General features: G+C 34.7%; 1 pseudogene; it reads right to left on the bottom strand.

The window, feature by feature from the left end:
* Positions 1–480: 480 nt before the first annotated feature.
* LOC122235764 overlaps positions 481–20,510 on the bottom strand; it is a 184,291-nt pseudogene continuing 164,261 nt past the window's right edge.

Genomic DNA, 20,510 nt, shown 5'->3' with positions numbered 1-20,510 from the left:
AATCTGTATCTTATGATAAGCAAGAAACTGAAAATTTTCACTTGTTGAAAATACAGAATTTGTAAATTGCAGAATTAGAGCTGTGATCTTATTCTTCTTAAAAGTGTGATATCATTTTTTTTAGTGACATATGGCACAGTTATGGAAGTAAGAAATATTAAGCAATTGGGAAAAATATATATAATGGTAAATATGAAGTACAATTAAATGTAATAGAGAGTAAAGTAATAGGGACATGGGCCAGGAAGGATAAAAATTAGACACAGAAATTTGTAGGATTTGGATAGAAAAGGGAGTGCAGGTAGATAGCAACATTATGAAAGACATGGTGGGCATGTTTCTCTTGCTTAGGTATTTCAGAAGGTAAGTTGTAGTCAAAAGTGCCAGAGGCCCCTGGCTTACTTTGGAAGATTAAGAATTGAGAATTACCAATTTAATGTAAGCAGTAATTTTCATTCAATGCTCCTTATGTTTATTTATCTAAAAATATTTTTCTGTTATTATTATGGAATTCATCAGCTGCATGTAGGTGAAATCATCATCATCATCATCATCGTCATCATCATACTGCCTATTAAAATAGATAAAATACTATTAAAATAGTATTCTACACTGAACACTAAGTCATCACCATGTTGGTAATTAGGTCTCTGTTACTATGTTTTTGCCTTTCTGAACTCGTAACTTTTAGTAGTCTCCTACATTTTCTAATTTTTGTTTTTGTCTCTCTCTACCTACTTTGTTTTATGGTACTCTCTCTGTTCATAGATTATAAAGATTATATAATGCCCATATGCTTGCATTTTTTAAGATTATGAGACATTTTATAAGTGTTCTCAATGTTGCATTCATAGTTTTTGGAAACCAGTGTAATTTATTTATTTATTTATTTATTTTCCTTTTTTTTTTAGGGTTAGTGAAATTTGTTTATTTATTTTAGGTTTAGTATTTAAATTGTTTTTCAAGTTTTTATTTAAATTCCAGTTAGTTAACATACAGTGTACTATTAGTTTCAGGAGTAGAACTTCACTTAATGCACAACACCCAGTGCTCATCATGACAAGTGCCCTCCCCAGTACCCATCACCTATTTAGCCCACCTCATTTCCAGCAACCCTGTTTGTTCTTTATAGTTATGCGTCTGTTTTCTGGTTTGCCTTTTGCTCTTTCTCTCTGTTTTCTTCCCCACGTTCATCTGTTTAGGGAAACCAATGTACTTTAATGGAAAGTCTCAAGTTTCACGACTGAGCTATGAAAGTTTACAATCCTCCTTCAGACATTTATGTATAAAGACCTCACTGGAAATTTTAGTCAACCATTGAATAAACCATTACTTTATTCATTACACAATATCTTGAGCCACTGTTATTTATTTGACAAAACAGAAAGTGACTTAATCATTTAGTGGAAAATTCCAGTCACAGTAGTGGGGCACTGGCATTTTTTGTAAGTTTTTCTTCATATATGTATCAGTGGTGGTGACTTTTTTTTTTGTAAACCCCTTTCGATTATTATACATGCATGTTAGAATGTAAGAATACTTGAAAAATATTTAATATTTAGTAATCATATTTGCATATTTATGCCTTCAATATATGTATATATTCCCATTCCCATGTATATATTCCCTGCTCTTTTACTTTTATTATGTAGCCACAAATTTTTAAATATGTTTCCAGATGAGAAAGACATTTAAAAGAAAATACATAAGTAATAAATTGAAAATTTGACCTGCTTCTGCTTACAAACTTTCTTGATATTTATAAATGCAAAATTATTTACTGGGACTCCACTTTCCTATTTTTATTCAGATATCACTCCTGCTCACAGTGAATTTGACTTCTTAAGACAGATAATTTTGCCCTTGAGATGTTAGGTCACTTTCTGACATCCTGTAAAAGAGTCCACATCTGTTCAAATGATGAATACTCGATCCCTTGTGGATTTTTATTTGTGGGAAAAAGATATCCTCATGGTTATAATTTTATGTTAGTATTCAACCATGGTTCTATTGTTTTAGCCCAAGTGAGGACTGATCTGTTCCCTATTCTTATGCCTAAATATACGTCTGAAGAGGAAATAGAGCATTTATTTAAGGGGTGCATAGCCAGAAAATGACCTTTTAAAATTTTAAGTGAGTTTTAAAAGCTATTGGAGTTTCTTATTTTCTGGTTTTGCCATTGAAAATATACTTGTACTATCCCTTTACCTTCTTTGATAACTTTTGCACATGTTCTCCATTGATTTTTCAAAACTAACTGGTCTTGCTTGGGTTATTGTTGATTTTTTTTCTTAAATTATCAAAGTAGGTGAAGCATACTAGGTGAAATCAGAGGCCACAAAATTTTCACATACCTTGACTGGTATTTCTATTTGAGAAGATTAATTGTAAAGAAGTTTTTCACTTATCACCAGAAAAATCCAAATTATTATACTTACAGAAAAAATATGGGAATCAGCAAATATTTATTGAGAACATATAAATTAAAAAAAATTATAAAGCTATACTATTATGTTACTCAGAGTCACATATGCCTATTTGAATTTAAATTTAAGCTAATTAAATGTAATAAAATTAAACTTTCTCTTCTTCATTTGTAGGAATCACATTTCAGTTGTTCCATAGCCATTTGTGGCTGGTGGGTGCTATATTGAATAGTGGAGAAATAGAACAGTCCCATCATAGCACAGAATTCCATTAAACGTCACTATGAGTCTTGACAGTGGATTTTTTGTCTTTAGAACTCACAATAAATAAAATTGATGAACTCTCAATAAAGAAAATATATACAAGTATAGCAAATTACAGTAGATGATAAAGAGTATTTTGATAGACAATATAATAGCAGTCTTTGTAGACATGAAAATATTGTTTATTTTCCAAATAACAAAGTACTGCATTAGCTAATTATTGTATTAGTTCAAACTGGCATTTTCCTGTGTGGCCTGTTTTATATTTACTACCTAGAAATGTATCATTTTGAAATAATTTTTGCTTACCTCTCATTTTACCTATTATACCTCCCATTGATTTGTTTTATTTTATTATGATAGCTAGGATCTTGAGAACAGTGTTGAATGAAATGGTCATAGCAACATTTTTTTTTTTTTGTGACCAAAATGAAAATGATTCAAAGTTTGACTGCTAAGTATAATTTCTACTGTAACTGTTGTTTACATAAATAGATTATATATCTAAATTTAAAATTTTTAACTATTTTTATTATATTTACAAAGTCTTTTCAGTAATTTTCAAATTATAATTAAATATTTTATGCTTATCTATAGTTTACAACCATAAGCAATAAAACAGCATTTATTATACATAGTATTACAACCTATAGTACATAATAGATACTATTTCATAAAAATAGAATGAAATAAAACCCCATTTTAAAAAACAGAAAAAAGAAATATCTGATAGAAATAGAAATGTGATTCTGTTGCATAAAATGTCACTAGTCAAAGGAGAATGTTATAAAATTCACATTTAAATAGATTTTCTTTAATTTCATCAGTTGCTCAAAATTACAGCATATTTTCATTTGCTTTCTATTTGCACTATGAATTTTTTTCTGTAGCTTTGCTTTTGTCCCAGAGTTTATAATCATCTTCATTTCATATCCTTTGCTAAATAAATAAGCAAATATTTACACCTTCTCACAAAGATTATCCAAATTAATTTCCTTGCACCTTTTTAAAGTATAAGTAATTTTCTCATATCTCTTATTTCTAATTACTCTTTCTTCTGCTCTGAAACATTCTTCTGTATTACATTGCTGAATATTTGTTTCTCTGTGAACTAATTGCTTCTTCCCATATATGACTTTTGTTGCATTTGGAATTACCTTATTCATTTATCACTTTCTTTTTATTCTTGGCTATCGATTTGCATTTTTGAAATAAAATTTATATTTGTGTTTGATATGGGTTTTCTGTGTTGTCATTCAGATTTTTTCTACTGACCTTACCCAGAATGGGTAGGTTGATTACATCGACTTGCAGGTCTCATTTTAAGGCATTTAGGTGGAAAGCAGCCCATGAAAGTGCCCTACATCCAGTCAACTCAGAAACACCAATCTTCACTAAAATTCCTAGTGTCTTCAGTCATGCTATTCAATTTCTTTAGAAAATGCATACCTGGTTTTAACTTGGTGCCCAATATTCCTGTCTTTTATGCAGGTAGGGCCAAAATTGGAAAGATTGCTAGTGGGTTCCATGTATATACTGTGTTACCTGAACACTACCCAGGTCCATTTACCTCCTGCACTTTCAGTGAGCTTGGGAATTCTTTGGAGTCATAATGAAAACCACTCACATCTCTGCTCTAGCCTTCTGTTTATTAAGGTTTTGGTCAGAGAATATGCTTCTTCATTCTTCGCTATGACTCTTTCCACACTCTCACACTCCATTTTGCAGAAATGTGTCCAAAATTATTGTTGCTTTTCCACGCCCTTGCTTCTCGGGATTGTAAAAGGCAATAAATTTGTTGATTTAAGCAATTTTTCATTTTCATAGGAATTCTGGGAGGATGAAAAGGGAAGAAAGAGTCATATGCTTTAAGAGACATATTTAACTGCTCTTTTTTCTACCAATGATAAAAACAAACCAGTCGTTTTTAATTTTTTATTGAGGTATGATTGATACACAAAAAAGCTGTGCATATTTAAGGTATATCTCTTGATGAGTTTTAATTCAGGTATACACTTATGAGACTATATACAATACTTTGAACTTAACCATCACCTATAAATATTTCTTCCTTTTTTAAAAACATAACAAATTAATTCTTATAGTCTCTTCCCAGTCAGCAAAGACATTCCCTGCATCCACTTGCCCCTGTAATCTTCCATATATGTGAAATCATCTAAGCATTTTTTAAACATTTTATCTCTCTGTTGAAAAAGTAATGTTTACAGTTGTATTATCTTTATGTATTTATGTGTTTTAAAACACAGTTATGTTGGTTTATTTGTCAGTGTTTTCTCACATGAATACTTTCTATTTTATCAGTACTTTAAGTTCTTCCATTTAAGAAAATCTCTATTGTGCCCTTAAACTTGAGTATTTGCATTTATTTACCATGGACAGAATCTATGTTCAAAATCATTTTGTGGTACCTGGGGGGCTCAGTTGGTTGAGCGTCAGACTCGTGATCTACTCAGGTCTGCCTCTGTGTCTCTCCCCTGCTTGCTTGTTTTCTCTCTGTCAAACAACAACAACAACAACAACAACAACAACAACAACAACAACAACAAAACATTGTTTTCCCTTCAGAGCTATGAAGATTTTGTTTCACTATCTAAGTTTTTTCTACTCAAAATCAGTGGTTGATATGACAGGTTTTCATTTAACAGTTAACCTGTTTTGTGTTCTCTTGAGAAATTTTAATAATTTTTTCTGCATTATTAGTATCTTACATTTTATCATTTTGAGTTTAGGTATATGGTATGTTTTATTATTTTTACTGTCTGCCAAAAAAATCTAATTTAACGCCATTATTACTTTACCGATGTCTACTTTTTTCTTTGTATTTGAATTGTAAACTACTATGAGTTAAATTTGGGCCCCTCTGTTTTTATAATCTATGATACTCTCCTTTTACAATATGTTTGCTTCAAAATTCATGCCCAAAGCCAAACTTCAGCTATGTTTTTCTGCTGTAAGTTTTAAATAGTGAATTTTTAGAATATTTATTTTTACATTTGAAATTGTCTTAACTTTATCAAAAATTTGCGTCAGTCTGTTCTTTGATTGTAGATAAATATCCTCATATTTTTGTATGCTGTTTTCCTTATTTAAAAATTGTATTGTCTATTTGATTAACTATTTTGTTTTGGGGGAAACCTTTCAAAATTTCAAGCTAATGACATTCTATGACTGGTGATTCTTAGTTCTCTACCTGTGCTAGAATATCTGGACTCCACAGTAATGGTGGCTGGAGTGCATATCATCAAAGCAAGTGATGATGTATATAAGAATTTTTGGATTCCTGACTAGATAGTTGCATGAGTACATCAGATGGAACACTAGGAAGAGAAAGCTGCTCATTGAAGGCCAAAAGTTCCCTGTTTGATTTTTCTAGACTCAACACCTGTTTTAGAAATGTCCCACCTCAGAGAGTTGATATTCTTGACTCTAGCCTGGGTGCAAACACTGACATCAATATTCAGTGCTCAGGATCAACACATTTTTTAACTTGTTTGTTTTTGTTTTCTTTTCTTGTCCTACCACCCAAATCTAGCATCTACCCCTAATCATACATCTGAGTGTAAAATTAATATTTTTGGCAGTTTCTTCTGATAGTACCCTTCCTTCTTTGCAACACAGGTTTGAATTTATGTTAATTCATGGTCTTCTCCCCCAACCCCAGCCCAGTGATATTTAGAAGGATAGATAGGTGAAGGCAGATACTTCCTTATCTAACAGCGATTCGTTTTGTCCTCATATTTTCCTCAGGATCTGACTCATAGATAGTACATGCATAGCAGCTGAGGCAGTTTGTTATTAATCTTACACTTGTGATTTTTGAATTATCAACTTCTTTTTGGGCGGTAAATTAAATTGATTCCATTAAACTTGTTTTTTGAGTACACATCCTGATTCTGAATTTTAAGTCCTTAATTATATACTTATGTTCAATACCAAATTTATACCTAGGGGGAAAATTAAGCATAATAATGATGGTATATTGTTCCCCTCAAACTGCAGGGACAATGACTTATGGCTTTGGTGATGAAAAGTAATTGTTTTCTAGTAAAGGATTCATCACAATTATATTTTAAAATCTTTCCTTGGATTGCTCTTATGAATTGAAGAGCAAAATGAATCTTACCTCACTCCATTTTCAGATGCTAATGATTAGAAGTGATTCCTAACATTATAGCTATTCCCCAATATTATCAGTGTTTTATTATTACTTTTCAGAAAGTAATATATCTACTATTGATGAGATGAAGTGAGAGAACTCAACTGAATGCTTAAAAATATCTGTTTCTTAAGCTTTTCTTGAAGCTTGCTGTTACTTCATCACTGTACTTGACAATGAGCCTTTTAAGCAGAGCCTGGTAGATATATAACATAAAAGATTGCATTTTAGTGTAAAAGTCCTTCTGACAATGAATACTTAAAATGTAGATCATGTAAGAGGGAAAAAAATGTTGAGAAATGAATTTAGCTTTCCCAAGTATGTAAATGCCTATCTGTACTGAAAAATATACTTGAGTAAGTATTCACTCTATGATGCACATTTGTGTTTAGATAAAAATATAGCAGCTGGAAATAGGGAGTTATAAATCACAGTCTTTTTTTGCAAATGAAGAGTAATGAGTAACCTTATCTAAAATAAGATAGAAAATCAAACCAAGAACTTTAACTGATAAACTAATAGCACTAAAACGAAATGAACAGATTTTTCTACACCTTAAGCATGTATTTTATAATATTCTCATTTTAAAAAGTGCATAAAATAGTTTTAAAAGCCAAGTAACAAAACACAAGTCTAAAGGAGTAGAATGTTAGTCTAAATTAATGGATCTTATTTTTGAAAATCTGCTTGCTCCTCTCAAACATTATCTGCAACATGAGTATATATTAGGGTAGTGTGAATTCATGTAATTTTCTAAGTGGGTCAGGACATTTGTTTTTCGAAGAGTGTAGGACACTGGAAATACACAGACTCTCACCAGAATGTTCGGTCTGGGTAAAGTGAAATAAGGCAAGGAATTGATAATAAGGAAAATTCACAGAGGAGCCTTTGGAAGAAATTGTCAAAGTTCTTGTCATTCTTCCAACCATCGTCAAGACATTTATGGAGATTCAAGAGATTTCTCATAGAGAGTGACAGTGCTTGTCAGAGGGAAGTCTGTTCTCTCACCCCCAAATGAATAGTCTCTAAGCTGCAGAAGTCTGGTGTTTCTGCATAATGGAAGGTGGAGTATATCTGATCATAGAGTGGAGATATTATCATGTGACTCCTAGACTTAGGGCAGAGCAATGTGTTGGTTATTGACTTTTACATTATGACCTCTTAAAGAGACTGAGTGAAATGTCTGTCACATGGAGCATTAGTTTCCTATGGCTACTGTGATAAAGTACCACAAACTTTGTGGCTTAAAACAACACACATTTACTCTTGGACAGTTTTGAAGTCCAGAAGTCTGAAATCAGTATAATTGGGTCAAAATCAAATTGTCAGCGGTGCTGGCTCCTTCCAGAGGCTCTGAGAGAGAATCTATTCCTTGCTTCTTCCAGCTTCTGGCGGGGGAGCTGTCTTTCCTTGGATTGTGGCTGCATTACTCTAGTCTTTAAGGCTAGACGACTTCAAATCTTTTTCTGCTATGTCTTCACATCACCTTCTTCTCTATGTATCTAAAATCTCTCCCCATCTTTTTTTTTTTTTTTCTAAATAAGAATATCTGTGATTGTATTTATGGACCAGTCATATATTCAGAATAATATCTCTATCTCAAGATCATTAATTTAATCTAACCTGAGAAGACCTGTTTTGCCATATAAGGTAGCATTTATAGGTTTCGGGAATGAGCACTCTTTGGGAGGTCAGTTTGACTCTACCACATGGGGTCAGAAGAAATGACTCAGTGAGTGAAATTTTGCCCTTACACTCAAGGCCCTAATATGAATTTACAAGAATAGATTTAAGGAAGATATCTAGGATTCTGTGCTTTGAAAGGACATTCCATTAAGAGGCATTACTTACATTTCCAAATCAATTAGTCATTAAAATATGTGTGTAAAAATATTAAGAGGTAAGTAAAATATTAGACGCATATAAAACAATAAATTGTTTTAAAAGGAAAAACACATATTTGAAAAAGTACTATAGAAAAATTCTAGAAATGCAAATGTAGTAGAAATGAAAATGTAGAGGTGAATAATACCCTACTAGAGGTCCTAGAGGACTTTAATACCCTACTTACATTAATGGATAGATGATCAGAGAGAATTTCAATAGGATAACGTAGGTGAGCAAACAACATGTTAGATCAAATGGGCTTAACAGATATATAATAAAACCTTGGTTTGTGAACATAAGTCATTCCAGAAACATGCTTGTAATCCAACACTTTTATATCAAAGCGAATTTCAAGAACCATTGGCTCAGTTGTGATCATGAGATGTTTGGTGTCACGTACTACTTATATTGCTCGTTTATGAAATTAAAATTTATTAGAAATGTTTGCTCATCTTGAGGAACACTCATAGAACAAGTTACTCACAATCCAAGGTTTTACTATATACAAAACATCTCATTAAAAAGTAACAGAATAGAGTGGCCTGGGTGGCTTAGTCAGTAGAGCATCCAACTTCAGCTCAGGTCATGATCTCATGGTTTGTTGGTTCAAGCCCTGCGTCGGGCTCTGTGCTGACAGCTCAGAGCCTGGAGCCTGCTTCAGATTCTGTGTCTCCCTTTCTCTCTGCCCCTCTCCTGCTAGCACTCTGTTTCTAAAATAAATAAACATTGTTTAAAAAAAACAATATACAAAAACAGAATATACATGTTTCTCAAGTGCACATGGAACATTCTCTAGGACAGATTGTATCATATGCAACAAAAAGTCTTCATAAATTTAAGAGGTATGACATGATATCAAGCATTTTTTCTTACGAGAAGTGTATGAAACAAGAAATCAATTACAAGAAGAAAACTGGAAAGTTCAGAAATATATAAGATTAAATAACATGCTACTTGGACAACCAATGGGTCAAAGAAAAAAATCAAAAGAGAAATTAAAAAAAATACCTTGAGACAAGTGAAAGTGGAAATATGCCAAAATGTATGGGATGCAGCAACAGCAATTCTAAAGGAAAGATCATAGTGATAAATACCCACCTCAAGAAACAAGAAAAGCCTCAAAAAAAACATCTAACTTTACACCTCATGGAACTAGGAAAAGAAGAAAAAATAAAGCACAAAGTTAATAGAAGGAAGGGAATAACAAAGATTAGAGGAGAAACAAATGAAATCGACAGTGCAAAGACAATAGAAAAAGGTCAATGAAACTAAAAGCTAGTTCTTTGAAAAGAGAAAAAAAAATGACAAAACTTTACCTAGACTTAGAGAGAGAGAGAGAGAGAGAATTAAAAAAGGTAAAATCAGAAATGAAAGAGAAGTTACAACTCATACCCCAGAAGGACAAAAGATCATAAGAAACTAGTAAGTATGAACATTTATATGCCAACAAATTGGAAAATCTAGAAGAAATTGGTAAATTCCTAGAAACATACAACCTACCAAGATGAATCATGAAGAAATAGAAAATCTGAGTAGACTGATTACTAGTAAGGAGACTGACTCAGTAGTTAAAAACATCCCAACAAACAAAAGTTCAGAACCAGAGAGCTTCATTGGTGAATTCTGCCAAACATTCAAAAAATTAATACCAATTCGTCTCAAACTGCTCCAAAAAATAGAAGAGTAGGCAACTTTTCTAAACTCATTTTACAAAGCCAGCATTACCCTGATACCAAAACCAAACAAGGATACCACAGGACAGGAAAATTATAGGCCAAAATCTTTTATGAACATAGATGCAAAAGTTTCCACAAAATATTAGCAAACTGAAGTCAACAACATATTAAAACAAAAATATAACATGATCAAGTGGGATGTATTCCAGTGATAGGGGGACTGTATCTAAGCATAATAAGGCCATATGGGGCAACCTCATGGCTAACCATAGTAGTGAAAAGCTGAAAGCTTTTGTGTAAGATCAGAAACAAAACAAGGATGCTCACTCTTGCCACTTTTATCCAACGTAGTGTTTGAAGTTGTAGTCACAGCATATGGGGGGAAAACATTCAAATTGGAAAGGAAAAATAAAACTACCACTATTTGCAGGTGACATGATATTATTTATAGAAAACATTAGAGATTCCATCAAAAAAGTGTTAGACTAATAAATTCAATAATGTTGCAAGTTACAAAACCATTACATAAAAATCTGTTGTATTTCTCTACACAAATAATGAATTATCGTAAAGAGAAACTAAGGAAGCAACCTCGTTTACAACTGCATCAAATTAGGCATAAATTTAACCAAGAAGATAAAAGTCCTGTATAGCAAAAGCTTTAAGACATTAGGGAAAGAAATTGGAAAAGAAAGATATTCCTTGCTCATAGACTGGAAGAATTGATATTGCTAAAATGTCCATACTACCCAATGTAATCTGCAGATTCAGTGTACATCCTATCAAAATTCCAATGGCATTTTTTTATAGAACTAGGACAGATAATCCTAAAATTTCTACAGAAGCACAAATGCCCTGAATAGCCAATGCAATTTTGAGAAGGAAGAACAAAGCTGAAAGGCATCACCCTAATTTAAAACTCCAGTACAGAATAATAGTAATTAAAACAGTATGGTATTGGCATAAAAATAGCTGTACAGATCAATGAAAGATAATGGAGAAAATAGAAATAAACTTGGACATATTTGATCCACTAATATTTGACAAGTAACCCAAGAATATACAATCAAGAAGGGACAGTATCTCAAATAATTGATGCTGGCAAAATTGGATAACTACATGTAGAGACGTCAAATTAGAATGCTGCCTCACACCACTCATAAAAATTAACTTAAAATGGATTAAATACTTAGTACACATAGATCAATGGAACAGAATAGAGACCCCAGAATTAAGGCCACACCTATATGGTCAACTAATTAATGATAAATAGCTAAGAATATACATTGGGGGAAAAGATGGTCTTTTCAATAAATGGTGTTGGTAAAACAGAACAGTAAGACCGAAACCATAACACTAGAAGAAAACATAGGTCATAAGCTTCTTTTTTTTTTTTTTTCAATATACGAAGTTTATTGTCAAATTGGTTTCCATACAACACCCAGTGCTCATCCCAAAAGGTGCCCTCCTCAATACCCATCACCCACCCTCCCCTCCCTCCCACCCCCCCCCCCATCAACCCTCAGTTCTCAGTTTTTAAAAGTCTCTTATGCTTTGGCTCTCTCCCACTCTAACCTCTTTTTTTTCCCTTCCCCTCCCCCATGGGTTTCTGTTAAGTTTCTCAGGATCCACATAAGAGTGAAACCATATGGTATCTGTCTTTCTCTGTATGGCTTATTTCACTTAGCCTCACACTCTCCAGTTCCATCCACGTTGCTACAAAGGGCCATATTTCATTCTTTCTCATTGCCACATAGTACTCCATTGTGTATATAAACCACAATTTCTTTATCCATTCATCAGTTGATGGACATTTAGGCTCTTTCCATAATTTGGCTATTGTTGAGAGTGCTGCTATAAACATTGGGGTACAAGTGCCCCTACGCATCAGTACTCCTGTATCCCATGGTTAAATTCCTAGCAGTGCTATTGCTGGGTCATAGGGTAGGTCTATTTTTAATTTTTTGAGGAACCTCCACACTGTTTTCCAGAGCGGCTGCACCAGTTTGCATTCCCACCAACAGTGCAAGAGGGTTCCTGTTTCTCCACATCCTCCCCAGCATCTATAGTCTCCTGATTTGTTCATTTTGGCCACTCTGACTGGCGTGAGGTGATATCTGAGTGTGGTTTTCATTTGTATTTCCCTGATGAGGAGCGATGTTGAGCATCTTTTCATGTGCCTGTTGGCCATCCGGATGTCTTCTTTAGAGAAGTGTCTATTCATGTTTTCTGCCCATTTCTTCACTGGGTTATTTGTTTTTCGGGTGTGGAGTTTAGTGAGCTCTTTATAGATTTTGGATACTAGCCCTTTGTCCGATATGTCATTTGCAGATATCTTTTCCCATTCCGTTGGTTGCCTTTTAGTTTTGTTGGTTATTTCCTTTGCTGTGCAGAAACTTTTCATCTTCATAAGGTCCCAGTAGTTCATTTTTACTTTTAATTCCCTTGCCTTTGGGGATGTGTCAAGTAAGAAATTGCTACGGCTGAGGTCAGAGAGGTCTTTTCCTGCTTTCTCCTCTAGGGTTTTGATGGTTTCCTGTCTCACATTCAGGTCCTTTATCCATTTTGAGTTTATTTTTGTGAATGGTGTGAGAAAGTGGTCTAGTTTCAACCTTCTGCATGTTGCTGTCCAGTTCTCCCAGCACCATTTGTTAAAGAGACTGTCTTTTTTCCATTGGATGTTCTTTCCTGCTTTGTCAAAGATGAGTTGGCCATACGTTTGTGGGTCTAGTTCTGGGGTTTCTATTCTATTCCATTGGTCTGTGTGTCTGTTTTTGTGCCAATACCATGCTGTCTTGATGATGACAGCTTTGTAGTAGAGGCTAAAGTCTGGGATTGTGATGCCTCCTGCTTTGGTCTTCTTCAAAATTACTTTGGCTATTTGGGGCCTTTTGTGGTTCCATATGAATTTTAGGATTGCTTGTTCTAGTTTCGAGAAGAATGCTGGTGCAATTTTGATTGGGATTGCATTGAATGTGTAGATAGCTTTGGGTAGTACTGACATTTGACAATATTTATTCTTCCAATCCATGAGCACGGAATGTTTTTCCATTTCTTTATATCTTCTTCAATTTCCTTCATAAGCTTTCTATAGTTTTCAGCATACAGATCTTTTAGATCTTTGGTTAAATTTATTCCTGGGTATTTTATGCTTCTTGGTGCAATTGTGAATGGGATCAGTTTCTTGATTTGTCTTTCTGTTGCTTCATTATTAGTGTATAAGAATGCAACTGATTTCTGTGCATTGATTTTGTATCCTGCAACTTTGCTAAATTCATGTATCAGTTCTAGCAGACTTCTGGTGGAGTCTATCGGATTTTCCATGGATAATATCATGTCATCTGCAAAAAGTGAAAGCTTAACTACATCTTTGCCAATTTTGATGCCTTTGATTTCCTTTTGTTGTCTGATTACTGATGCTAGCACTTCAAACACTATGTTAAACAACAGCGGTGAGAGTGGATATCCCTGTCGTGTTCCTCATCTCAGGGAAAAAGCTGTCAGTTTTTCCCCATTGAGGATGATGTTAGCTGTGGGCTTTTCATAAATGGCTTTTATGATCTTTAAGTATGTTCCTTCTATCCCGACTTTCTCAAGGGTTTTTATTAAGAAAGGGTGCTGAATTTTGTCAAAAGCCTTTTCTGCATCGATTGACAGGATCATATGGTTCTTATCTTTTCTTTTATTAATGTGATGTATCACATTGATTGATTTGCGAATGTTGAACCAGCCCTGCATCCCAGGAATGAATCCTACTTGATCATGGTGAATAATTCTTTTTATATGCTGTTGAATTCGATTTGCTAGTATCTTATTGAGAATTTGTGCATCCATATTCATCAGGGATGTTGGCCTGTAGTTCTCTTTTTTTCCTGGGTCTCTGTCTGGTTTAGGAATCAAAGTAATACTGGCTTCATAGAATGAGTCTGGAAGTTTTCCTTCCCTTTCTATTTCTTGGAATAGCTTGAGAAGGATAGGTGTTATCTCTGCTTTAAACGTCTGGTAGAACTCCCCTGGGAAGTCATCTGGTCCTGGACTCTTATTTGTTGGCAGATTTTTGATGACTGATTCAATTTCTTCGCTGGTTATGGGTCTGTTCAAGCTTTCTATTTCCTCCTGATTGAGTTTTGGAAGTGTGTGGGTGTTTAGGAATTTGTCCATTTCTTCCAGGTTGTCCAGTTTGTTGGCATATAATTTTTCATAGTATTCCCTGATAATTGCTTGTATCTCTGAGGGATTGGTTGTAATAATTCCGTTTTCATTCATGATTTTATCTATTTGGGTCATCTCCCTTTTGTTTTTGAGAAGCCTGGCTAGAGGTGTGTCAATTTTGTTTATTTTTTCAAAAAACCAACTCTTGGTTTCGTTGATCTGCTCTACAGTTTTTTTAGATTCTATATTGTTTATTTCTGCTCTGATCTTTATGATTTCTCTTCTTCTGCTGGATATAGGCTGCCTTTGCTGTTCTGCTTCTATTTCCTTTAGGTGTGCTGTTAGATTTTGTATTTGGGAATTTTCTTGTTTCTTGTGAGAGGCCTGGATTGCAACGTATTTTCTTCTCAGGACTGCCTTCGCTGCATCCCAAAGCCTTTGGATTGTTGTATTTTCATTTTCGTTTGTTTCCATATATTTTTTAATTTCTTCTCTAATTGCCTGGTTGACCCACTCATTCTTTAGTAGGGTGTTCTTTAACCTCCATGCTTTTGGAGGTTTTCCAGACTTTTTCCTGTGGTTGATTTCAAGCTTTGTAGCATTGTGGTCTGAAAGTATGCATGGTATGATTTCAATTCTTGTATACTTATGAAGGGCTATTTTGTGACCCAGTATGTGATCTATCTTGGAGAATGTTCCATGTGTACTCGAGAAGAAAGTATATTCTGTTGCTTTGGGATACAGAGTTCTAAATATATCTGTCAAGTCCATCTGATCCAATGTATTATTCAGGGCCCTTGTTTCTTTATTGACCATGTGTCTAGATGATCTATCCATTTCTGTAAGTGGAGTGTTAAAGTCCCCTGCAATTACCACATTCTTATCAATAAGGTTGCTTATGTTTGTGAGTAATTGTTTTATATATTTGGGGGCTCCTGTATTCGGCGCATAGACATTTATAATTGTTAGCTCTTCCTGATGGATAGACCCTATGATTAATATATAATGCCCTTGTTCATCTCTTGTTACAGCCTTTAATTTAAAGTCTAGTTTGTCTGATATAAGTATGGCTACTCCCGCTTTCTTTTGACTTCCAGTGGCATGATAAATAGTTCTCCATCCCCTCACTCTCAATCTAAAGGTGTCCTCAGGTTTAAATGAGTCTCTTGTAGACAGCAAATAGATGGGTCTTGTTTTTTTTATCCATTCTGATACCCTATGTCTTTTGGTTGGCACATTTAGTCCATTTACATTCAGTGTTATAGAAAGATATGGGTTTAGCGTCATTGTGATGTCCGTAGGTTTCATGCTTGTAGCAATGTCTCTGGTACTTGTCTCACAGGATCCCCCTTAGGATCTCTTATAGGGCTGGTTTAGTGGTGACGAATTCCTTCAGTTTCTGTTTGTTTGAAAAGACCTTTATCTCTCCTTCTATTCTAAATGACAGACTTGCTGGATAGATTCTCGGCTGCATATTTTTTCTGTTCATCACATTAAAGATCTCCTGCCATTCCTTTCTGGCCTGCCAAGTTTCAGTAGAGATATCAGTCACGAGTCTTATAGATCTCCCTTTATATGTTAGAGCACGTTTATCTCTAGCTGCTTTCAGAATTTTCTCTTTATCCTTGTATTTTGCCAGTTTCAGTATAATATGTTGTGCAGAAGATTGATTCAAGTTACGTCTGAAGGGAGTTCTCTGTGCCTCTTGGATTTCAATGCCTTTTTCCTTCCCCAGATCTGGGAAGTTCTCAGCTATTATTTCTTCAAGTACATCTTCAACACCTTTCCCTCTCTCTTCTTCTGGAATACCAATTATGCGTATATTATTTCTCATTAGTGCATCACTTAGTTCTCTAATTTTTCCCTCATACTCCTGGATTTTTTTATCTCTCTTTTTCTCAGCTTCTTCTTTTTCCATAATTTTATCTTCTAGTTCACCTATTTTCTCCTCTGCCTCTTCAATCTGAGCCGTAGTTGTCTCCATTTTATTTTGCAGTTCATTGATAGCATTTTTTAGCTCCTCCTGGCTGTTCCTTAGTCCCTTGATCTCTGTAGCAAGAGATTCTCTGCTGTCCTTTATACTGTTTTCAAGCCCAGCGATTAATTTTATGACTTATTCTAAATTCACTATCTGTTATATTGTTTAAATCATTTTTGATCAGTTCGTTAGCTGTTGTTATTTCCTGGACGTTTTTCTTAGGGGAATTCTTCCGTTTTGTCATTTTGGATAGTCTCTGGAGTGGTGCGGGACTGTGGGGCACTTCTCCTGTGCTGTCTTGAATAACTTGCGTTGGTGGGGGGGGCCGCAGTCAGACCTGATGTCTGCCCCCAGCCCACCGCTGGGGCCACAGTCAGACTGGTGTGTGCCTTCTCTTCTCCTCTCCTAGGGGCGGAATTCACTGTGGGGTGGCGTGGCCTGTCTGGGCTCCTTGCACACTGCCAGGTTTGTGGTGCTGGGGATCTGGAGTATTAGCTGGGGTGGATCAGCAAGGTGCATAGGGGCGGGAGGGGCAGGCTCAGCTCGCTTTTCCTTCGGAGATCCGTTTTGGGAGGGGCCCTCCTGCAGCACCGGGAGGGAGTCAGACCCGCCAGAGGGACGGCTCCTCAGAAGCACATCGTTGGGTGTTTGCGCTGAGCGAGCAAGTTCCCTGGCAGGAACTGGTTCTCTTTGGGATTTTGGCTGGGGGATGGACAAGGGAGATGGCGCTGGTGAGTGCCTTTGTTCCCCGCCAAGCTGAGCTCTGTCGTCAGGGGCTCAACAACTCTCCCTCTCGTTGTCCTCCAGCCCTCCGGTTCTCTGAGCAGAGCTGTTAGCTTATAACCTTCCAGATGTCAAGTCCTGCTTGCTGTCAGAACACACTCCTTCTGGCCCCTCCGCTTTTGCCTGCCAGACTCAGGGTCTCTGCTCAGCCGGCAGGCCACCCCTCCGCTCCGGCTCCTCCCGCCAGTCCGTGGAGCGTGCACCACCTCTCTGCCCTTCCTACCCTCTTCTGTGGGCCTCTCGTCTGCACTTGGCTCCAGAGACTCCATTCTGCTAGTCTTCAAGCAGTTTTCTGGGTTATTTAAGCAGGTGTAGGTGGAATCTAAGTGATCAGCAGGATGTGCGGTGAGCCCAGTGTCCTCCTATGCCGCCATCTTCCCAGGATCCCTGGTCATAAGCTTCTTGACATAGGTTTTGTTGATGAGTTTTTGGATCTGACACCAAAAATGAAAATAAAAGCAAAAATAACCATGTGATATTATATGAAACTAAAAAGCTTCTGCATAGCAAAAGAAGCCATCAACAAAATTAAAAAGTAATATAATAGGAGAAAATATTTAAAATCATAGCTAATAAAGGGTTAATATCCAAAATATATAAAGACTTACACTACTCAATAGCATAAAATTAAAAAAAATCTGATTAAAAAACTGTAAGATCTGAGTAGACATTTTTTTCCCTGAAGAAGACTTACAGATGACCAACAGACATATTAAAATATACTCAATATCACTGGTCATCAGGGAAATGCAAATCAAAACCACAATGAGGTTATCTCCTTACACCTGTTAGACTGGCTATTATCAAAAAGACTAGAAATAACAACTGTTGGTGAGTATGTGGAGAAAAGGAACCCTTGTGCACTGTTGGTGGGAATGTAAGTTGGTGCATCCACTCTGGCAAACAGTATGGAGTTTTCAAAAAAGTGAAAATAGAACTACTATATAATCCAGCAATCACACTTCTAGATATTTATCTGAAGAAGATAAAAATTTGAAAAGATATCTCTATCCCCATGCTCATTGCAGCATTATTTACAACAGCCAAGCTATGCAAACAACCTCACTATACATCTATAGAAAAAATGGGTAAAGAAATTGTGGCATGTATACGATGGAATATTATTTATTCTTTAAAAAATAAAATCTTGTCATCTGTGACAACATGGATAGATCTCGGGGTATAATGCTAAATAATTCAGACGGAGAAAGACAAATACCACATGATCACTCTTACATGTGGAATCCAAAAACAAACAAATCCATGCTTATATATGTACAGGGAACAGAGTGGTGGTTGCCAGAGAGTCGGCAGTGGTGGGGTAGGGGGAGATGCATGGTAGGACAAATGGGTTATGGGTCAAAAGGCAAAAAGAAAAACAAATTAAATAAAAACGAGATATTAACAGGTAAAGAAAAAAATCTTTACAATGTACTTTACAGCTTTCTTGCCAACGAATATTCTCATATAAATGAAAAAATGTGTAACAAAACTAAAATTTCGGTGGAAAAAATTCATATCGATTTTTAATATACTTTTAACTCCTTAATTTAAGGAATTGATAAAAATTGTTTAATAATATTTAAATAGAAAATGAAATCTTTTTGTTTTTGTATTATTTTTTTATTGTAAGCTCTATGCTCAATATGGGGCTCGAATTCATGGCCTAAGATCAAGAGTAGCACACTCTCCTGACTGAGCCAGCCAGGCGCCTCAAAAAATGTTGAAATATTTAAGTTATAATTGGTTAACTCTGTCCAGTAAGGAGTAGTTACACAAATAAATTTAAAACTCAAGACAGTACTGAAGCCAAAGAATTCCAAAGACAAGGAGGCATAAAAATACCAAGAAAAATAAAATCATACAATTATTTGACATAGAAATCACATTTCTAGTATCTCTGCCAAGGTAAGTTTGAAAAAAAAAATTCTTTCATTCCAGAAAGAACCAATAAAACAAAAAAACAAAATATAATGAGATAGTTATGCACTGAAGAGGGAATAAATAGGATAGAATGAAGAGGAGCAAAGAAGAAAGCAAAGCTTCTATACATGTACCTTGTTTTATTACTTATACTTTGAAAGAATGTAAGTGGTTTACATATTTTAGAAAGCAATATTATAGGAAAAAGAAAAACAATTCTAAAACTTGAAGATGAACCGGTACTAGATTTATATCAAGTTGGCAACATAACCAATTATAACAAATGATTTTGAAACATGTTTATAGTGACTATAAAGCTTAGCAGAGTACAAATAGATATTCAAAGAAATGTTAAACATCATTCATGAGTCTTATTTTAGTATCATCATTTTTATTGCCATTTGAAATTATCAAATGTACATTATAGCATAAAACAAGCAAGAAAATATGGTGTTTTAAGAGCCAAGATTTTTAGCATAATAAACAAAAACCAGAGTTAAAAATGTTCAAAGTTTAAGTAAATCACTGTAATCTTAAAATTCAAATGACTTTATCTTTTAGAAATAAATATATTTCTTAGCTCTCCACTGAAATAGCTGGAAAATGATATTCTACAAAAAAAAAAAAAAAAAAAAGTTTGTGTCCCGAACACCCAGATTGTGGTTTCTAAATGCCATTTTTCCTGAAAGAAATGGAGTTAGAAAATGGAAGATTTCAGATATCAGGCTGAAAAATGCACATAGAATCAAGGAATCTTGTACCAGAAATCAAGAAGCTACTGGGATTATGTTCAAAAGGGCAGAGGAATAAACTTAAGGAAACTTTCACTATGCAAGAATGGAACAATTTGAGCATGAAAATGAATAATAATTCACTTATTTAAATATATAAAATATATAAAATCCATTTGGAATTCTAGAGAATCAGTATCTTATTCTCAAAATTAATAAGGGAAAATTAAGCCTATATTCTCTTTTTTTTCTAAACTAATGGTAAGTGGGAAAAAAAAACTCCTCTTCATGATAAATACAGAAAAGATATCTTTTAAATGAATAATAGAGCTAGTCAGCCATTGTAAGTGGATGATGCAACAATGAAGTGAAAGATTAATGAGAAATTTTATAATGGCTGAATCACACTGACAAGACCTTTATGTGGTGATCAGTCATTAATGCAGGGAGAATACAGATAATCACCTGTGAATTATTTTTTATAAATAAATCCTTTTATCTAAGAAAGTCTCT

The sequence above is a fragment of the Panthera tigris genome, chromosome F3 (assembly GCF_018350195.1).
Source record: "Panthera tigris isolate Pti1 chromosome F3, P.tigris_Pti1_mat1.1, whole genome shotgun sequence".
Classification (NCBI taxonomy): domain Eukaryota; kingdom Metazoa; phylum Chordata; class Mammalia; order Carnivora; family Felidae; genus Panthera; species Panthera tigris.
The sequence above is the reverse complement of the archived record's forward strand: the minus strand, read 5'-3'. Positions and strand labels throughout refer to the sequence as shown.